Here is a 23,291-nt window from a genome sequence, read left to right on the forward strand (position 1 = left end):
TGTGCTCAGTTCTGGTCGCCTCATTACAGGAAGGATGTGGAGGAGATTTACAAGGATGTTGCCTGGATTGAGTGGCATGCCTTATGAGGATAGGCTGAGGGAGCTCGGTCTTTTCTCCTTGGAGAGACGTAGGATGAGAGGAGACCTAATAGAGGTATATAAGATGTTGAGAGGTATAGATCGGGTGGACTCTCAGAGGCTTTTTCCCAGGGTGGAAATGGCTGCTACGAGAGGACACAGGTTTAAGGTGCTGGGATGTAGGTACAGGGGAAATATTAGGGGGAAGTTTTTCACACAGAGGGTGGTGGGCGAGTGGAATCGGCTGCCGTCAGTGGTGGTGGAGGCAAACTCAATAGGGTCTTTTAAGAGACTCCTGGATGAGTACATGGGACTTAATAGGATGGAGGGTTATAGGTAGGCCTAAAAGGTAGGGATATGTTCGGCACAACTTGTGGGGCCGAAGGGCCTGTTTTGTGCTGTAGTTTTCTATGTTTCTATGAGAATGTTAGGGTAAATGATAAGTAAGTTTGCGGATGACACGAAGATCGTCGTTGATAGTGAGGAAGAAGCTCTTATGTTGAAGGAAGATATTGATTGGTTGGTCAGATAGACAGATCAGTGACAGATGGAATTTAATTCTGAAAAGTGTGTGGTGATGCACTTTTGAAGGGGCAACAAGACAAGGGAGTACTCAATGAATGGCAGGACACTAGGAAGCTCAAAGGCACAGTGAGATCTTGGGGTGCTTGTCCACAGATTCTTGAAGGTGGCAGGCAGGTTTATTGAGTAGCTAGGAAGGTATATGGGACATTTGCCTTTATCAGTCATGGCATGGTGGAGCTGTACAAAACTTCATTTAAGCCACAGCTGGAATACTGTGGGCAGTTCTGGTTGCCTCACTATAGGAAGGATGGGCGGTATAAGGTCAGAATCAAACCCCTCCATGTCCAGGCCCTCCAGGGGCCACCCACCAGTGGCATCACAGGTTACAGGGCATAGAACGCAGTATACTGTCTTCACTTCCCATGTGCACTCTGGGGAACAGCTAGAAGGAGCAGGAGACCTCATAAAGTTAAGAAGTTGCAGGAGCACTGAGTTGGCACGGGTGAAATATAGAAGGGTTAGTCATAGAAGGGTTAGTTATGGAGAAGAAGGCACTGAATTACCATTAAAACAGTATTCACCTTCAGCCCGAGTACCTTTCACTTTGCTCAGTCAGCCTCATCAGTGGAGGATGATGGATGGAGGGTGGGGGATGGTGAGATGAGGGATGGTGGGATAAGGGATGGGGGGATGGGGGATGGGAGAATGGGGTTGGATGGCTCTTCTGTCTCCAGCGCAATATTCATGCTCTCACCAGCCCAACAAACCTAACCTCCAGTAGAAGCCATGTGAACCAGAGTGAGACATGCTGGCTAACAACTGTACCACTCTCCCTGCAGGAATCCCTCATCCTCGGCCAAACCCCCCCCCCCCAAATCCCCCACCCCAATCACACCCCGCCCCACCCCCGGCAACCCAGTTACCCACTGGATTACCTGTGGGCCAGATGGAAGTGCCCCCATCATACACTCAGGGATGGAAAAGGAGGTCAGTGGAATGTCTTGAGGTAGACAGAAGTTAGCTTTATCATCATGAGGGGCACTTCAGCATTCCTCAGTGATTCGCCATCACTCTCCTGCCTTGCAATCAGACCCGTTGGCAATGGGGGCAGGGGTAGAAATGGGTGAGGGGTGTGTGGAGGAAGAGTGGGTGTTCCAGAGGAAGGGGAGGGTGAGTCTAAAATCCATGACAGGTCTGAGGATATGGAGGTGGTGGGGAGTAGTTGAGGGGAATACTACAGATCGGTTTAAAAGGGAGGTGGATATCCCTTGAAGGAGAAAACATGCCAGAATGGCTCCCTTTGGACATCAAACCTGGAGGCAATTAGAGGCTCCCTGGTCCTACGGCCCTGTAGCACCCAGGCCCCACCTGTCCAGCATCCTCTGGATCCTCCTCGGGCTCCTCCTCAGTATTGTCATTGTCTTCCTCCCCATCCCCCTTCTTGGAGACTGCCTGTCCCTCCTCCACCTCTGCCACCATGTCGCCCGACTGCTGTGCAGGATTATGGAGCACACAGCAAGCAATCACAATCTCTACGAGCATCTCTGTACTGCAAAGCCACGCCAGACCAGTCCAGGCATCTGAACCACATCTTAGAGGGTGTATGCACTGCTCAATAACATTTCAGGTGGCAGAATGGGCCTCATTGTAACAGTACTCCGCCTCGGTCTGTGGCCTCCGCACTGGCATCATGAGCCATGACCTCAGCGGATAATCCTTGTCCCCCACTAGCCAATCCCTCAGTCAAGGGTTTACCCTCGGAGGCTCCGGGTACCTCTGAGTTTGCCAAGATGTAGATGTTGTGCACGCTCCCAGGATAACGTGCACAGACTTGCATGATATTCAGCTGGTGGTCGCACACCAGCTGCATGTTTTGGGAATGGAACCCCTTCCTGTTGATTTAGGGCATTCCCTGTTGAGATGGTGCTCATAGGGTGACATGTGTGCCATCAATCGCCCCTTGGACCAGGAGCATTCTGGTGATGGCACTGAATCCTGAAGCCTGGGCATCCTGATGGGCTTGGTCCAGTTTGAAACTGCTGTAATCTGATGCCTGAACATAAAGGGCATCTGTGACCTGACCAGTCACCAAAGTCAGTGCCTATGTTCATCTGGCGACTTTACCTATATGCCACTTCTGCTTTTGGTTTGCATGTAGAATTTTGATTAGCTTTGGATATGAGGTGAAGGGGCACAGAGGCAAGAGACGGGTATTAAAATCACGGAGACTTCAAGTTACTGAGGTCAGGATAACTGCCACTTGCATCAAAGCCCCACCTATCCCAGGTCTGCCCACTTGACTCCTCATTGGCTTTAACATTTGGCCAATCAGGTAAGAACAGGTGCAAAACACCTCAAAGAATTTACAGTACAGAAACAGGCCATTTGGCCATTCACCCAACTGGTCTACGCTGGTGTTTATGTTCCACACAAGCCTGCTTCATCTCACACGAACAAAATATTATTTTCTCCTTCAAGGGATATCCACCTCCCTTTTAAACCGATCTGTAGTATTCCCCTCAACTACTCCTTGTACTGGAAAGTTCCACATTCTCACCACTCTCTGAGTAAAGAAGTTTCCTCGATAAGTGAAGAAGATAAATCATTGCCTAAAAGTAATCTGCTATTTCTGACAACTCTTCATCATCACATTAAATATTTGGCCATCCTTTATATCGGAAAAAGATAATGCACACTTCTATCAGTTAATGCCATGCTGCAATGTTTGGGTGAGTCAAGGATAGCAAACTGTCCTCTTTTATCAGTATTAATATAGGAAAATCCAATTCCAATTTACAGTCGTACAACAAATGCTTCAGATCCCAGCACACTTTCTAATTTTTTTTGTCCCAAATGGCCAAGTAGATGACCCACTGTACATTTATTATCATTAATCTGTTATATTATATTTTTACATGAACAGCCATTGCAATGAATCTTCGACGATAAACTGCAAGTTTACAGTCTTCACACAATTGGGTCTGCGGTGCGTTCACAGATCAATTGATCAGGAATGTGAGTCTGAGAACATTTGCATTCCAACTCAAATCAGCAGATTAATTGTTATTGTGCTCATTTGCCTTGCCTGCGAGTGGAGGGACAGGGCAAATGGAGAAAAGACTGCAGAACTGCATTCAATGATGCTTTCAAATGGATGGGGACCATACAGTACCAAAAGAGGTAAATCAGCCCATTGTGCCTATGCTGGTTCTGTGAAAGAGCTACCCAATTCACTTTGCCCCTTCACCCTGCCAATTTTACCTTTTAAGCGTGTATCCAATGCCCTGTTTCGCAGCTTCCATCACCCCTTTTCAGGGAATGAATTCCAAATCACAACAATATAAGGGGAGAGAGAGCAGAAGGAAATACAGAAATTCTCCATCCAACAGGGCTAGAATTCCGTCACCTTAACTCTGCTTCTCTGGCTGTATTTATCCCGATTTACTCGACCAAACCCAATCGGAATTTTAAACAACTGTCTTAAATCTCCACTTAACTTTTTCTGTTTGAAGGAGACCAATGCCAATTTTTCCAGTCTCTCCAGTTTATCTAGCTTCTTTTCTAATTTCACCTGTGCACTCTATATTCCTCTAGACTTTCTGTAATATTGAGCTCTTAGAATCTGACATAAGCTTCTTTTTTGCCCTCTCCTGCTCAGTACGCTCTCTCATATCCATTAGGAGTCCCACCATGTTCTCTGTGGAGACGTATTTCCTCTGGACTCTTTCTACCTCCTCCTAAAATGCCTCTCACTGCTCTGACACTGATTTACCTCCAAGTAACTACATCAAAATCACATCTCTGCCTAGTAAAATTCCCTGACTTAAAACCTTTACTCTCAGTCTATCTTTATCCTTTTTCACAACTATCCAAATCTAACTGAATTATGATCATTGCTACTCAAATGCTCTCCTATTCTTAGAATCCCTACAGCACAGAAAGAGGCCACTTGGCCCATCGAGTCTGCACCGACCACAATCCCCACCCAGGCCCTACCCCCATATCCCTACATATTTACCCACTAATCCCTCTAACCTACGCATTCCAGGACTCTAAGGGCAATTTTTAGCTTGGCCAATCAACCTAACCCGCACATCTTTGGACTGTGGGAGGAAACCGGAGCACCCGGAGGAAACCCACGCAGACACGAGGAGAATGTGCAAACTCCACACAGACAGTGATACCTCACCCAACTGTCCAGCTTCATTCCCTAAAAATAAGTCCAGAACTGAACTTGTTTCTTGTTGGACTTGCTTCCTATTTGACTAGAAACTTTCTCCTGAGAGGAATTTTTAAAGGGGCAGCACAGCAGGTGCCGGAGATATATTTCAGGTGATGTGTCCCTTTTTATATGGAAATATGGGCTTCTCTGTCATAAACAGGACCCTGATTACCACTTTAGATCTGAGCTGGTTGGAGGTGGCACTGTGTCCAATCTGTCTGACCAGCTCCTCAGGTAATGGAATTGAGGCCAAACAAATACTTCAGTGGCCATATAAAGGGCTATATATAGGGAGATCATGCTCTCTTTCACTTGCAGGATACATTAAAGAGCATTTTGACTTTGGGGCATTATGATCAGCATCAATGCATTTGGATAAGTACACAAGGGAGAAGGAACCATAGAAACATAGAATCACAACAGTGCAGAAAGAGGCCATTCAGCTTACTGAATCTGCACCGACACTCCAAAAGAGCATCCCACCCAGGCACTCCCCTCCACCCTATCCCCATAACTCTGCACATTTACAATGGCCAATCCACCTAACTTACACTTTGGACTGTGGAAGGAAATCCACACTGACACAGCGAAAACATGCAAAATCCACACATAGTCACCCAATGCCAGAATCAAACCTGGGTCCTTGGCATTGCGAAGCAGCAGTGCTAACCACTGTGCCACCATGCCACCTGGAAGGATATATTAATAAGAGATAAAGTAGAGTTGGAAGAAGTTTGTGTGGAGCATAAATACCAGCATAGACTACTTGGACAAATGGTCTGTTTCTGTGGTGTATATTCTATGCGAAAAGGTAAAGTCACCATAGTCCCAGATGACCATATACTGCTCTCCCTTTGAGGGGGAGAACTGACTGGTGGTGATTTAACCTGAGGAACACCATTACCTCAGGCAAAGGGTAAGGTTGAGAATGCAAGGCCTTCATGAATAACCTCAACTGGTACAGGAATTGAACCCACGCTGTTGATGTCGCTCTGCAACACTAATCAGCTGTCCAGCCAATTGAGCTAAACTAACCTGCTTTTCTATGTATGCTTATGCCAAATGGTTAGAGTGGGAGAGTCATCTGGTCAGCCAAAACCACGTGGTGGTTGCAGTGCAACAGTCTCCAGATGCGCAAATTCTTAACATGAGCTGTACTCCATGGCAAGTGTCCTCCTCACTTCAAGGGACTGCTCCTGCCGTGGATGATGATAGTCTATGTAATTCAATGTCATTTGGTTTACATATTCCCCTTCAAAGGAATGCTGTCTGTACACAGCATGCGAGGGACAGAGAACAGGAGGGAATATGGGAATTCCCCATCCAACAGGGCTAGAAAAACAATGAAAATTATGGACGGCCCAAACCTCAGTTAATGTCTTTATTAATGGATCTCGACTTTAATTGAATCTACCTCCATAAACTATTTTCTCCAACAGTGCTCCATCTGTGCGACTCTGATTTTGATCATTAATTTTAAATTGCCTTTTTCAACACTGAGTTTAATCATTTACTGCAGCCTATTCTATTCTGCATATGGACATTGTGATAGAAAAAGGAAGTGCAGCTTTTGCTCATTTTGTCCTAGACATTTCTACACTGAAACACTGAAGAGAGCAATACTCTCCCCTGCTGTTGATGTAGTGTTGGAATATTCGATCACAGACAGTTTTGTTCTTAAATTACTGCTTGATTGTTTCGTTAGAGTGAAGTTTGTTTGCAATGCAGCTGTGATTTCTACATTACAATGGCAACAGCTAATGCATCTCCACAGGACTGTATTTTGCATGTTGGTTGCTTTTGTATCTGATAGTCTTGCTTAATTAACCAGTAGGCTCACTTCCTACAATGGTAGCTCTGTGTCCCTCAATATATATTCACTCTTCTCTCAACGGACTAACCATGCTGTACTTCCCTGAATAAGATTTTGCTTTTCTTTCCGTCTCTCTACTTCTTCCTTCAATGGAGGCCCACTCGTTTCCTGGACAACTTCTTCCTTAACTCCACTCATTTCCTCCAAGTGAAAGTTTTTTGTGGGAATTGTTACTGTCCTGCCTTTCATGGGATATGAAGGATCTTCTTTGTTGCAGACCAGCTTAGGGCCCATCTGTCACCTCTTTTCCTGTTGCATAGAGCACTATTTGTTTTGCTTCCAGTTTTTGCTCGTAACTGGAAAACGTTGTCAACTTTACTTTCAGTTTTCATCCTTCTCTCACTTTCATGTGATCGCTTATCAACTCTCTTCAACTTCCCAACTCCATTTCTGTGGATAGATTATTGACCAATATTCACTATAAGCCCACTGACTCCCACAGCTACCTCGGTGCCACTTCGTCTCATCTCCCTTCCTGTAAACACTCTGTCCCATTCTCCCAGTTTCTCCACCTTCATGTCATGACAATGGATCATAGCCGCAAATTCCTCCTGAAACATTCAACTTCTAAATAACTTTTAATTTTTTTTTAAAAGGAGATTCAAACAAAAACTGGCTGAGACTTTAAATAACAATTTCCTGGAATTCCAATGAGAATTAAACTTGCAGAAAATGCTGGAAAATCTCAGCAGGTCTGACAATGTCTCTGGAGAGAGAATAGAGCCAAGGTTTTGAGTCATGATGACCTTCTGCCAGAGCTCTCTACAGATGCTGTCAGACCTGCTGAGATTTTCCAGCATTTTCTGTTTTTGTTTCAGATTCCACCATCCACAGTATTTTGCTTTTATATTTGGATTATACTTGACCAACTTGTCCTGTGAGAATGGCATGTCACAACTTTTCCAGACAAAGATATTTCAAAAGAAGAGATGCATTGCAAAGACTGAACTGTAATCTCTCCTGAGGAGATAATGGAGGTTGATTACCATCTCAGCAGAAACCATCTCCTGTGAGTTAAATGCCAGACTGTGGGCATAATGTGAGTTGAAAGAAAGCAATTCTGGGTGAAAGACATGTCCGTGTTTTTTTTCTTCCAGGAATACACGAGATAAAGGGTTACAAACAAATTGGAACCCTGGTCTCTGTTTGCTTGTCTGGAAGTCTAGTTCTACTGTGCTAGTGTGCGCTGTGACGGTCATAGCTAAAGAACAATCACTGGGCATTCCTGCACTTGCAGGTAAAAAGGTCTGTCTCTTTGTTGACTGAAAGCAAGTCACGAGTCAGTAAAGCCACAATCAAAAAGGAAACAGTACAGCTCCCTTCAGCTAACCTGCAGAACCAAGAATATCCAAATCAATTGCTCAACTGCCAAAGTCAGTGCCACTGAAATCATCCAACCTAATGACTGCAACATTTCACCAGCTACTCCTCATGGACAGGCCAAAGATTGATGCTTACATCTTTTTAATTTTTATTTTGGATCCACTTCTCATGTCTAATATGTATATATGTATATGTGTGTGTGTATTGCATTTCATTATTTTTTCAAGCCTTTTAGTAACTAATAAGCTCACTCTTTCATTAACTCAAGAAAGTCTGGTTTTCTTTTAAAACATAAATTCATTTGGACTAAGAAAAAGGATCCAAGAGGGAAGGGGTCTTTTGTAAACTAACCTTGTTGGGACCAACGAAGGGGAGCCCAACTCATCCCTTCTCACCCAGGAGTATAACAAATTGGGGGACCTCGTCCAGGGACCAGTTGTAACATTCATCACATCTGTCCAAATTATGCCACCTTCACCGTCAGTGCTTCTGATATGTCTCCTTTTTCATTAACTGAAGATTCCCCTCTACTATGGTTGACAGGCCCTCGGCAGTGTTCATCACAATTCCTCCATTCTCACCTTTATCCCTTCCCCTCCCTCTGAGAACCATCTACCCACCAGCTGCCAAATGCAGTGGCTCTAAATGCTTCAATACTCATTTCTGTCACACAGACATGATGTCACTTCCACACACATCTTAAATGCTCCACCGTTTCAGCATTCTGAAGGGACTGTTCCTTCAGTGGCATCTTAATCCACTCATCAATCATCCCCTACACACACCCCTCCCCTTCTAATGGAGTTTTCCATGTAAATGCAAGCGATGGAACATGACTTTTTACCTCATCTATTCTCATCACCCAAAGTCCGAAACACTCCTTCCAAGTTGCCAAATGAGTCATATGTACTTCTTTCAATTTAGTATACTGTATTCACTGCTGACAATGTATTCTCATCAACATTAGCGGGGGGGGGGGGGACACAAACGTAGATTTAGTGACTGCTTTGGAGAACAACTCTGTTTAGTCCACAAGTCTGATCCCAAGATTCCTACTGCGTCAATTTAGTCTCCACTCCAATCGTACTATGACCTCCTTGAACCTTGACCTCTGAGACTGTTTCAATGAAGTTCAATGTAAGCTTGAGGAACAACATCTCATCTTTTAATTCGGCATTTTACAGCCTTCTGCATTTAACATTGAGTTCCATAACTCTGCCCCCATTTTTTTGGATAGAAATTGTTTTAATGATTCTCTTATTGCCATTCACACCTCCTCTGGAACCATCTTTTGTTTCTTTACTTGCCCCATTACTATCTTCTTCTGTCTTGTCCCATCATCCCATTTGTAATTGAATCGTTCCTGCCTTCCATCCATCACAGATTTTAATTTTTTCTCTTTCCCTTTGCCTCTTTCTCTGTGTCCCTTAAACTCTAAGAAGTCTCACAATACCAGGTTAAAGTCCAGCAGGTTTATTTGGAATCGTGAGCTTTCGGAGCACTGCTCCTTTCCCAGGTGAGTGGAGAGTTGGGTTCACAAACACGGCATATATAGACAGAGACGCAATTGCAAAATAATGGTTGGAATGTGAGTCTTTACAGGTAGTCAAGTCTTTACAGATACAGACAATGCGAGTGGAGAGAGGAATAATCACAGGTTAAAGAGGTGTGAATTGTCTCAAGCCAGGACAGTTAGTAGGATTTTGCAAGCCCAGGCCAAATGGTGGGGGTTACATGTAGTGTGACATGAACCCAAGATCCACATTGAGGCCGTCCTCATGTGTGCGAAACTTGGCTATCGATTTTGCCCGTTGATTCTGCGTTGTGTGTCTTGAAGGCCGCTTACCCGAAGATCGGAGGCTGAATGCCCTTGACTGCTGAAGTGTTCCCCGACAGGAAAGGAACACTTCTGCCTGGTGATTGTCGCGCAGTGTCCATTTATTCGTTGTCATAGCGACTGCATGGTCTCGCCGATATACCACCCTTTGGGACATTCTTTCCTGCAGCGTATGAGGTAAACAACCTTGACTGAGTAAGAACGGGATATAGGGCTCAACTCATCAATCGACAGTTCCGACGCGCCACAGCGAAAAACCGCACCGACCTCTTCAGAAGAAAAACATGGGACACGACCGACAGACTACCCTCTGTCATCCATCTGACAAAGGAGCAGCGCTCCGAAAGCTAATGGCATTTGTTACCAAATAAACCTGTTGGACTTTAACCTGGTGTTGTTAAAACTCTTACTGTCTTTACCCCCGTCCAACGCCGGCATCTCCACATCATATCCAGTGCTTCCCCAGAGTGGAGAAATTAAGACATCTTCTTCGGAGCCTTCAACATGTCATCGATAAAGACAAACATCTCGCCAAGGCCATCCTCACACCCCCACTACTTGCCTTCAAACAACTGTGCAAGCTCAGACCATTGTTTGCAGCAAACTACCCAGCCTTCAGGAGAACAGTGACCATGACACCTCACAACCCTACCACGGCAACCGCTGCAAAATGTGCCGGATCATCGACATGGATACCACCATCACACATGAGAACACCATCCACCTGGTACACAGTACACACTTATCTGACTCGGCCAACGTTGTCTACCTCATATGCTGCAGGAAAGAATGTCCTGAGGCGTGGTACATCGATGAGACCATGCAGACGCCATGACAACGGATGAACGGACACCGTGCGACAATCACCAGGCAGGAGTGTTCCCTTCCTGTCAGGGAATACTTCAGTAGCCAAGTGCATTCAGCCTCCTTTCTTCGGGTAAGCGCTCTCCAAGGTGGCCTTCAAGACACATGACAACGCAGAACCGCCGGGCAGAAACTGATAGCCAAGTCCCACATGCATGAGGACAGCCTTAACCGGATCTTGGGTTCATGTCACACTACATGTAACCCCCACCATTTGGCCTGGGCTAGCAAAATACTACTAACTTTCCTGTCTTGAGACAAGCACACCTCTTTAACCTGTGATTATCGCTCTCTCCACTCCCAATGTCTGTACCTGTAAGGACTTGATTATCTGTAAAGACTCGCATTCCAACCATTATCTTGCAATCGCGTCTCTGTCTATATGTGCCGTGTTTGTGAACCCAACTCTCCACTCACCTGAAGAAAGAGCAGCACTCCGAAAGCTTGTGATGCCAAATAAATGTGTTGGACTTTAACCTGGTGTTGTGAGACTTCTTACCGTGCCCACCCCAGTTCAACACCGGCATCTCCACATCATCCCTTAAACTCTGTTATGTCTCTGACTTTTTCTACAGAATCACATAATTAGTGCAGCACAGAAGGAGGACATCCTGTTGCTCATGTCGAACGCCAGCTCCCCAAATAAACAAGCAATAAAAAATAGTTGTTTGATAGTACAGAACTTTGGAATTGCTGAAAAAAGAGACGAGCTGTCAAAGATTTTTGTCTTGTGCTCATCAGGATAGAATTGCAAGAATACCACATTTCAAAGGGAGCAGCAATATATACTGCATGAGAAAAGGGTGCTGATTAGTTGGCAAGTGGACTTTGATTGATAGAGGCAGTCCCATACAGAATGCAACATGGAATTGTGGACATGCTTTCCTGTTTGCAAAGGACAGGGACAAGTATGAATATATATATGACTTCCAGTATGCAGAAGTGAGGCACACTGTAAGCCCCACTGATAAATTGATTTTCAATGTAACACTTAGCATATTCAGGATTGTTTAACATGTGTTATCCAATCACGGAATCACATTTCATGTTGGACACTATGTTCTGAGTTTTTCAAGCATGGGCTGGTTGAGTATGATCAGTGCTTGCTGCAAATAACCGAAAGGAAAACAAGATGTGTTGTTTGATATGATCCACAAGTCCTTTGGACACACGGCCTACATACCTAGCATCATACAGTCACTGAATTCATACCACGTTACTCATTTGTGTGGTAGGAGGTGATGGGGTCGTTCCATTGAAGATGCAATTTTTGTGGAAACTGACAAAGATGTTACTGAGAGCTGGACCTTAAAGGGATCCCATAGCAACTCTATCTACATGGGCACATATAGTGTCATTAAAACTGAACTCAGCTGCATAAGTTGCTGAGTTCGTAAGTTCAGTGAATACTGATTCGCGCAGTGGTGGCGGGTCTAGATCACCGTGATTTAGTGATGGGGGCACAATCTTACTGCCCGTTCACGCCAATCTCCCACTGCAACGAAGATGGAGAATTTGGCGACAAGCCAAATCTCCATTCACTGCAGCGGGATGGGAAAATGTCTAATGTCTGGTGTAAATGTCGATGGCTTCCTTAAATGGTACATTGGTGAATAGGCTAGCAATACCAAACGAGTACATGGACACGGTATTTCTCTTGATATGAATGTCCTGTATGGTCTTCGCAAGTGTGAATGAATCCTTCACCGTGTATATGGAAAACTTGCTCAAGACTATTTTTAACAATTAAACCAACCATTTAACCAATTCATGCTGTGCAGAACCAGGCATGGATAAGATAGGACATAAAGGGAAATCACTTTTGTATGTCTTGGGCAGCTGATACATACACAAACTAGGGGAACTATGAGGATGAATCCTAGCATATATACCACTGGGCAGCTGGTTACTCTTAAATAAGTCTTACAAATGTTTCTTGGTTTTGAACAGGACTGTGTGGTCATGCTTAGCGATGGAACCAATGGATACAGGTTTGGACCCATTGCTAACAAGGGCGTGCATTTGTCAATGTAATCACGTATTTCCATGGCAACCCCTCTACCAATTACAGTCCACTTGCCAATCAGCAGGTTGTTCTCATGAAATATAAATTGCTGTACCTTTTGAGAGTTAGCATTCTTGTGATTCTGTCCTAATGAGAGAGTGCAAGACAGGGGCAGAGTAATGATGAAACACACCCTGCTCTGGCACAGGGCCTCCAAATGGCAGCGAGCCACAAAATGATGAGTGAGTCTCTCTCAGCCTATCAGAGACAGGCGTCCCTTCTAGAATTTACATATCAATCACTCTGCTGAGCCAATCAAGGAAGGGGTAGCTCTTTCCTGATACAATCACCGTCAGAAGTACATCACCCATGTGTATTGTGGCACTATGTACCTGTGCAGTGAGGAGCGACAGTATGCAATCGGGGAAGACCCAGCCCGCGGTGCTTGAAGGGAATTGTAGTTCTGACATGGATGGCTACTGTTGGTGCCTAGTGCTCAGGGGTTTGAATCTGAAAAAGCGTGAGCCCAAGAGGCTGTCACATGGCAGGGCTGGATTGGAGGTGTGCATCTGTAAATCCCAGCCTCGGGCAGCAGAAACAAGATTACAACCATTTTACTCCCTCTTCCCTGCCTCTCACCCCCAAACCCCGGCCCCCCCCCTTCACCCTCATCCATCTCCTTCACATGTTATCCCCTCTCCTTCACCCCCCAGCCCCTATCACCCTCATCTCCCTCCTTCACTCGCCATCCCACTTTCAACCCCATCCCCTCTGCTTCACCCCCATCCACCCTCCTTCATGCACAATCCCAACTCCTTTATCCCCCATCCCCAGTCCTGCTTCCCTACCTGAGTAGAAGAACGCTGATTATGTAGGAGTGTGTGTGTGTCTGTGCATGCATGTGTCTGTGTGCTTTTGCGTGCGTTTGTGCATGTGATGTGTGTGTGTGTGTGGTGTGGATGTGATTGTGTGTGGGTGTGTTTGTGTTGGTGCATGTGTGTGTGTGTGTATGTGGGTGTGTTTGTGTTGGGATATGTGTGCATATGTGTGTCTGTACCTGTTTTTATCCAGTTTCCTTCAACAGTGAGTTAACCCTCAAAGCAGCCATCACATGGGGAGGTGCCCTCTGATACTGTGATGCAGTTGACTTCAGTAAGTGTTCAAGGGGCAGCCACGTTCGCATTAGAATGTACAGGAATGCACCTCCAGCTCACCGGGAGAGAGAAGCACTTTCTATAGCTAAATCCTTCACTCTCCCACTGAAATGAGGCCACGTCAGTCTACTTTAATCCTGTATTCAGTCAAAAAGAACAATGTATTCTGCTTTTCGATTAATGTCCTTTCTTCCTTTGTGTTATTGCAAGCAGGAGCGAATCAAGTCAATGGCCTCAATTATGGAATCTCAGAACCAAGGCTGCAACCTCTGTAGGCTTCCCGTTCTAATAAATATTTAATAAGGATCAAGACCTGGGTCATGTAAATTCTCTAGGAATATAGAGGTTTCTTTAGACCCCAGAAGTTCTGTCAATCACATCCTTTATCCTATTTGAAGCGTGACCACAAAACTTAAAAATGTATATTATGAAACGATGATAATTAGTCAGAAATTAGAATGCGTTACCTTATTCAATAGATAGGATACCAGGGCAAAGATAGTGGAGGGTGCAGGCAAGAATTTCTTCCTTAGTCAACATATTGGAAAGTAATGGATTTAATCAGTAGCAGTACTCCTGAGATGGTATCTGATTTCCATGTGGAGACCGTTGAACTTCAGCACAGATGGAAGCTACCTGCTCCAATATTGTCACGGCACAGCTCTCAGAATGAACTATCCATGTCATCCTATTCCCAATACCTCTTTATGGTTTTAATTTTAGATATGGAGGCCACATTCTTACCTGCCGTTCATGCCACGTTCCCGCTGCAGCAAAGTCAGAGAATTTGCCAGCCAAATCTCCGTTCACTCTGGCGGGATGGGAAAATCTCGTCGGTGTGAACGGTGGTAAAATTCCAACCAGAATCTATTCTTGCTGTTTCTGGTAGGAACATTCCATGTCCTAACAACCCCTAAATTCATATCAATAGTCATTGTATCATCATATATCTTTCGGTTGAGAAACCTCTGGCTGCAGACAACTTGCTGTACCTTGCTTACACCTGAAAATTGAATGGGTTCAGTTTCCAGGTACAAAGAAAGGTTTTAATAATGTAGATTGGGGTGTGCTGATTGCTGGAAATAAGTTACAGTGAAGAACAGTAAAGTTATTTACGTAAACAGTCAGAAAGTAGCCTCAACAATAAATATTTCACAAGGTATAAAAGATTGGCAATATTGCATGCATAGACATCAGATACAGGTGACATTAACTAAAGCCACAATTGAATGCCAAATGCATGTTAAAAACAACTGATCAGGTGGCATTCCCAGGGTAAAGCTTTATAAATTCTGTTAGTGGTCACATAGGTCCTTTGAAAGATTTTGCACAGTGGTTAGGATTGAACAAAGAACAAAGAACAATACAGCACAGGAACAGGTCCTTCGGCCCTCTAAGCCCGCGCCGCTCCCTGGTCCAAACTAGACCATTCTTTTGTATCCCTCAATTCCCACTCCGTTCATGTGGCTGTCTAGATAAGTCTTAAATGTTCCCAGTGTGTCCGCCTCCACCACCTTGCCTGGCAGCACATTCCAGGCCCCCACCACCCTCTGTGTAAAATACGTCCTTCTGATATCCATGTTAAACCTCCCCCCCCTCACCTTGAACCTATGACCCCTCGTGAACGTCACCACCGACCTGGGAAAAAGCTTCCCACCGTTCACCCTATCTATGCCTTTCATAATTTTATACACTTCTATTAGGTCACCCCTCATCCTCCGTCTTTCCAGTGAGAACAACCCCAGTTTACCCAATCTCTCCTCATAACGAAGCCCCTCCATACCAGACAACATCCTGGTAAACCTCCTCTGCACTCTCTCTAAAGCCTCCACGTCCTTCTGGTAGTGTGGCGACCAGAACTGGACGCAGTATTCCAAATGCGGCCGAACCAACGTTCTATACAACTGCAACATCAGACCCCAACTTTTATACTCTATGCCCCGTCCTATAAAGGCAAGCATGCCATATGCCTTATTCACTACCTTCTCCACCACCTTCTCCGCCTGTGACGTCACCTTCAAGGTGGACTTGCACACCCAGGTCCCTCTGCACCCTTTATGTTTCTGCCATTTATCGTATAGCTCCCCCCTACGTTAGTTCTACCAAAATGCATCACTTCGCATTTATCTGGATTGAACTCCATCTGCCATTTCTTTGCCCAAATTTCCAGTCCAGGAGTAGGACATGACTGAAATATAAATATATTTGTTTTGTATTCATTTTGACTATTGAAGATGATAAAGTAGGACATGGTAGGCGCAAATGCTTTAGATATTGGCTCCTTAAATGTAAATACATAAATGGCCTTAGCTTGGTTCAAGGCACCGAAGCTTGGCAAGATTAATGGACTTGATAACATTTGTCTTGAAATCTGCCTGTCTTCTTGGAGCTCTCTATTGAGAAAATGCCCTGGTAAGGGGACTTACTGGGGAGCTATCCTGGGCCTGTCTCTCAACCAATTTACTGCTTTCCCCACCAGCATCTCCCAGTCTGCCACCCATTCTTCTCCAGGCCCTCTGATTGAAAATACAGGCAAGGGGGAACTGGATCTTTCAACTTATTTGCAAATCAGACTTAGATTGATGGGATGAATCACTGATGACTGACTCCAACCAAAGAAAGCTGGGTCATCCCTATCTAATCCATGGAGTTCATTACCTGAGTGACTGCAGCCTCCATTCCATACTTGAGTATTGCTGCACTGTGATCACTGCTAACTCTATCTGCACAAAACTCATTAGAAGCTGCAGTAACACACCTCATATGTCCCAGTCCATTGGCACGAGCTGAACGGTATCCAGCAATTTATTTTGGTGAATTGCCCATTTCTTTGGAGAGGTCAAAATCTGAAGCCCCTGAACATGAAGAATTTCTGCACAATAGTCAACAAAACTTTCAGCATCCTCAATTGGTTGTCTGTCACGAGTATGTGAGTAATCGCCCTCTACTCTTTTTCAAATGCATTAAATCGTCCTCCCAAATACAATTGCTCCTCTGTGTCTTGCATTTAAGTAAGCAGTGGTTTAGTGGTCGCTCTCACCTGAGACATTCAAGAGTTATGTGACATACTGAGGTCTTAAATGGTGCTGGCTAAATTAAAGCTCTTTCTTTGTTTACCATCTCTGGATGGTACAGTTTGGTGAGATGGGGTACAGAGTCTGCGTTGGTTTCCTCCAGGTGTTCCGGTTTCCTTGTACAGTCCAAAGATGTGTAGGTTAGGTGGATTAGCCCTGGTAAATGCCCAGGATTATGAGAATAGGGCAACGGGGTGGGTCTGGGTCCGATGCTCTTTCAGAGAGTCAGTGATGACTCGATGGACTGAATGGCTTCCTTCTGCACTGTACAGATTCTGTGGATGGGATTCTTCAGCTGCACATGCCCCGAGACCAGAAATTCCCACCACAGCTCAACAGACCTTTAAATGGTCCACCGAATTTTCAGTCTCACCTGCTACAATTCCTGCAGCAGGCGAGACAGGAAATTTCCAGCCTATGGATTCTATGGAATTCTGTGGATTCTATGGTTCTTTGATTTTTACGGATTCTTTGGACGCTATGGAATTCTGTGGATACTATGGTTTTTATGGACTGTGAATTCTATGTACTTTATAGAAAGATTTAGACAGTTTAGGAGAGTGGTCCAAGAAGTGGCTGATGAAATTCAACGTGGGCAAGTGCGAGGTTGTACACTTTGGAAAAAAGAATAGAGGCATGGACTATTTTCTAAACGGTGACAAAATTCATAATGCTAAAGTGCAAAGGGACTTGGGAGTCCTAGTCCAGGATTCTCTAAAGGTAAACTTGCAGGTTGAGTCCGTAATTAAGAAAGCAAATGTAATGTTGTCATTTATCTCAAGAGGCTTGGAATACAAAAGCAGGGATGTACTTCTGAGGCTTTATAAAGCACTGGTTAGGCCCCATTTGGAGTACTGTGAGCAATTTTGGGCCCCACACCTCAGGAAGGACATACTGGCACTGGAGCGGGTCCAGCGGAGATTCACACGGATGATCCCAGGAATGGTAGGCCTGACATACGATGAACGTCTGAGGATCGTGGGATTATATTCATTGGAGTTTAGGAGGTTGAGGGGAGATCTGATAGAAACTTACAAGATAATGAACGGCTTAGATAGGATGGACGTAGGGAAGTTGTTTCCATTAACAGGGGAGACTAGGACGCGGGGGCACAGCCTTAGAATAAAAGGGAGTCACTTTAGAACAGAGATGAGGAGAAATTTCTTCAGCCAGAGAGTGGTGGGTCTGTGGAATTCATTGCCACAGAGGGCTGTGGAGGCCGAGACGTTGAGCGTCTTCAAGACAGAAATTGATAAATTCTTGATTTCTCGAGGAATTAAGGGCTATGGGGAGAGAGCGGGTAAATGGAGTTGAAATCAACCATGATTGAATGGTGGAGTGGACTCGATGGGCCGAATGGCCTTACTTCCGCTCCTATGTCTTATGGTCTTATGGTCTTTATGGATTCTATGGAGTTTAGACCCCTTTCTGCAGACCCCAGTCCTGAAAATGGCACAATCTGATAAACACATGGCGGTGGCAAACACACAACATGGTCCTGAATTTCCAGGAGCTTTTCCCTGATCTCTATTGATAACATTGGCTGAAGATCTAGGAGAGCCTAAGGAAAGGAGTGAAAATTGTCATTTACGCTCTTTCTTCCCGATTTCTGCTGATCTCCTGCAGTCGAAATCAGAAGAACCATGTTGAAAATTTCAGGGTTTAGCATCACTAGGACTGGTGTAGCCACGATGGGCCAAATGGCCTCCTTCTGCACTATAACAATTCTGTGACTTTGTGATTCTGTGATTGCATTAAATCCTGTTGGAACTGGAAGTCATTTTGTCATGAAGATATTTGTACAAATCAGGACCGATATCAGCTGCACCAACATCAGGGCTTCCCAAACTATGAAGGATTTCTATCATGTATGCCATCTAACAGTGTTAGGTTTTCACGCTGTTGCATCCAGCAACTCTAGGCCTTAATACTGAGATCTTTGCACTCCAATTTTGGACTTCTGCTCAGCCCAATTTTCATTGTGGCACCATTGCCATCTGTTACATCAGTTGCCTAAACCCTAATCCCTGGAATTCCTTCTCAATAGTTCTCCATTTCTCTAGTTCTCTCTCTCTCTCTCATTCGTGCTTTAAGATGCTCATTAAAACTTCTTCTTTATTGAAGCTTTTGGCCACCTCTTCTAATATCTTTATGTGGTTCAGTGTCGAATTTTGCTTGCTATCATTCCTGTGAAGCATTCTTTATGGTGTTTTACTATATAGGTGCGATATAAATGCAAGTTACTATTGTTGCATGCACCTCCTATCTCTTGCCTGCACAGCACTTAAGGCAGCTTTCTTTTGAAAAGAATGCATTGAATGAGAAAGGATTTGTCCGGTAATAGTGCGCCTGTCATCACACTGCACTCATTACAGGCACAACAGGTTGAAATATGAAGTACTTTGCTCAGTAAAGTTACGAAAGGTCTGGTGAGTAGCTTTGTTTAGCATTTTGCTTTGGGCAATCAGCAACCTTTCCCACCTGTAATTTCTCCCGTCTGTCTTTTGTCGACTGCCGTAATCCTTTCCAAGTGTCTTCATTACCTCATCTATTTACTGTACTTGCATTAAGTAACTGGATAAATTAGCCTTAATGATACTCTTCAGTGAAGGTACTCAAGCAAGCATGGCTGGCAGCTGAGAACCTCCTGGGAGATTGAAGCCAGCAACGTAAACAATTAAAAAACCATAACTAATTATAGGACTGGAAGGGTTCATTTACCTTGATTTCCTTGCCATTCTTGTTAAACTCAAAGATCCTATTGTGCACTTTGATCCATATGGATGAGGTGATCAATGTAGCTTTCATCCACTCAGGCGTTCTCTCGTACCTGCTTCTCTCTCTGTTTTTTGGATTCCCTGACCAGAATATCCTTCAACATTCCTTCACAATCATAGAATCATAGAATCCTATAGTGCAGAAGGAGGCTATTCGGCCCATCGAGTCTGCACCGACCACAATCCCACCCAGGCCTTATCCCCACAACCTCATGCATTTACCCTAGCTGGTCCCCCTGACACTAAGGGGCAATTCAGCATGGCCAATCCACCTAACCCGCAGATCTTTGGACTGTGGGAGGAAACCCATGCAGACACGGAGAATGTGCAAACTCCACACAGACAGTGACGCAAGCTGGGAATGGAATCCAAGTCCCTGGCGCTGTGAGGCAGCAGTGCTAACCACTGTGCCGCCCATTCTCTATTGAATTGTTCCATATATCTTTCTTATAATTTCCTATAATGTTTTCTGCTACAGGCGCTTGTGTTATTTCCTTGGGGCCTTGTTCATGAAAGAGGATCCAGGACCACCTTGGGTAATAGTCCTGGGATGGTATATAGGTTATCTTTTCTGCCTTTATGAACACAGCATATATTCTAACTGTGTAGTGCTGGATTGCTCCACCAGGTATTATTTCTAATGTATCTATGCCATTTAGCAGGTCATTGCGTCTTAGGAGTGATCTTGGGGTTGTGTCCAGGTTTCTGCTCTTGAAATGAATATTAAAAGTGTTTCCCAATTAATCAGCTAGAGAAAAAAACAATTTGTCCTTTCTACAAGACATGCCTTGGGTATTGTGTCAGATACAGCCTGCAGTGATCTGAGAGAATTAGATTCAGGAGTATGCCCATATGGTCTATATAGAATGAAACAGAAAACAACCCAGTTGTGGAATAGGATAGATGCTCTTTTGTTCTCAACTGAAGAAATGTATCTTCCAAATGGATCGTCATGCATATTTCTCCAATCTTTTGGACTGAAATATTTGGCAAAATATTTGGGGGTGCCATAGTGGTTAGCATTTCTGCCTCACAGGGTCGAGGACCCGGAATCGATTCCAGCATTGGGTGACTGTGAAAAGTTTGCATGTTTGCCCTGTGTCTGTGTGGGTTTCCTCTGGGTGCTCTGGTTTTTTTCCTACATTTCAGAGATGTGCAGGTTAGGTGGATTGGCCATGTTCATGGTGGGAGATATCGGAAGGACATCAGAGGTAGGTTCTTTACGCAGAGAGTGGTTGGGGTGTGGAATGGACTGCCTGCAGTGATAGTGGAGTCAGACACTTTAGGAACATTTAAGCGGTTATTGGATAGGCACATGGAGCACACCAGGATGATAGGGAGTGGGATAGCTTGATCTTGGTTTCAGATAAAGCTCGGCACAACATTGTGGGCCGAAGGGCCTGTTCTGTGCTGTACTGTTCTATGTAATGCACAAAGTTACGGGGATAGGGAGAGAGTGGGCACCGATGTACTCTTTCAGAGTGGATGCTCGATTGGCTGAATGGCCTTCTTCTGCACTGTGGGGATTCTATGAAAAGAGGGCCAGATGATAATCATTGAGGTAGTTCATTCCAGGTAATAAATGAATATACAGATCCAATGTTAAAGCAAATTCCACTAACTCAACGCAGTCTCACTTTTTTTTCTTTGTTCATTCACATCTCTAATCTGGAAACTGACGAGTCACCTTCTTGGATACAACAGAATGGCCATTCCAGGGACCAGTTTAGAGTCAATCATATTGCTGGGGGTCTGTGGTCACATGTAGGCAAGACTGGATAAGGATGGCAGAATTCATTGTCTAAAGGACATTAGTAAACCAGATGAGTTTGTACAATAAATCCAGTCCCCTCCTGGTCATCATTCGCTTTTTATTCCTCATTTATTTGATTAATTCAGTTTAAATTCCCTAGCTGCAAGGTGGGATTTGAAATCATGCTTCTAGATCAGTAGTCATGATGTAGTCTAGATCAGTAGCCCAGGCCCGTGGATTACTAGCTAATAACATTACCACAATGTTACTGTGTTCTCTATTCTCTGCCCTTCTGCTTGTAAATTAGGAGAGTATAATAAACCCTGTGCCCTGTCATTGTCATGGATTGTCTGGTTTGTTACATTAGCTACTTTTTAAAAATGACTACAGAAACTCACTTTTTCATTCAGCTCAAAGGCAAAGACTCTGACTCATATTTAGTCTATTCAGAGACTTTTCATTCCGAAATATCATATTCCCCTTCTTATATGTTAATTCTGACCCTGTAAGCAGAGGGTCAGTCGCCTTTCAGTCTAGGCGTTCACCAGAGGCTATGTCAACCAAACCAATTATCCATGTTCCTCCAACACCTCTTGGAAGTAATTGCCTTATTTAAACCTGCATAAATTTGTTTTATTTTAAAATGTAGTTCTTACAAATAGTTCAGCTCACAAATCTATTTTGTGAATTTTGTAAAAATCCACCTCCCCTCCTCACCCTACCAAATAGGGTGTTGAGAATCTTCATCAAGCTCTGGTGATACCCAAGTTTGAAGATCTTGGTGTAACAACCATCTGCCAAAATGTAGCAGAGTATACCTTCTGTTATATATTTAAATGGTTGCATGATTGCTTTAAGAGCCAGTCACATGATTTGATGGTGATGTCATTAGGGTGTTGCACAGGCTGCTGTTTAGTTTCAGTTTTTCTCTGTATAGGCAACAGCTCCGACGATAAATCTGTTAGTTCAAATCTACATGTGCAAACCACATTTTTCCTTTTTGTTTAAAACACACAACCCTTAACATTATTAGGACATTTATTGGTGGAATTTTCCAGCCATTCATCCCGGCAGGATTTTCTGGAGCTCCAAATTCTCCATCCTCCCTTGCAGTGGCGGTGGGGCATAAACAGTCGGAGAATTCCATCCTACATCTTCCATTCAACCCCTTTCAGTTAGGTAAAGTATTACATCAACAAGAAGTTAGTTATTTTTTTTAAAAAGGCATTAGAGTGCTTCATCTGGATGCTTCTAGACAAAACTTAGATATGTAACTATTCTCAGACGAGATTCAAGTCTTTATATCTAACAAGTTCTAAATGCTTCCAGCAGATTCTCCAGCCTGTCTTCATTCCCTACCATGCAGCAGAGTTTGAGAATATCAAACATGACATCAATCAGATTCTACACAGTTTATAACGAGTACTCTCAAACAGGACTGAACGAGATGAGGAGAAGTGCTTTGTGTTTTCTGAGCAGATTTTCTTTTGGGAGGTGGGGCATTTGTCTCTGCTGCGTTTTGAAAGCCTGCGAGAATTTTGATTCCGATTTTGATGAAAGAGAAAGTCCAAATTATATATCAGACTAATGTGAGTGGAATCAGGACAAATGGAACAAATGATTTATCTTTGCTTTCTTTACCTGCCATGCTGTGGCAGTGCCGATGATTGCTGGGCTCATTAAGAGGATGGTTACAAACCAGGTTCAGCCTAGCATGTCCTATTATTCAGTAATTGATTCATTATAATTATTCAATCTGACAACTCTCCCTCAATGTGTCAACATAATATCTTCCTACAGAACAGA

This window comes from Mustelus asterias, chromosome 3, assembly GCF_964213995.1.
Source record: "Mustelus asterias chromosome 3, sMusAst1.hap1.1, whole genome shotgun sequence".
In the NCBI taxonomy this organism is placed as follows: Eukaryota; Metazoa; Chordata; class Chondrichthyes; order Carcharhiniformes; family Triakidae; genus Mustelus; species Mustelus asterias.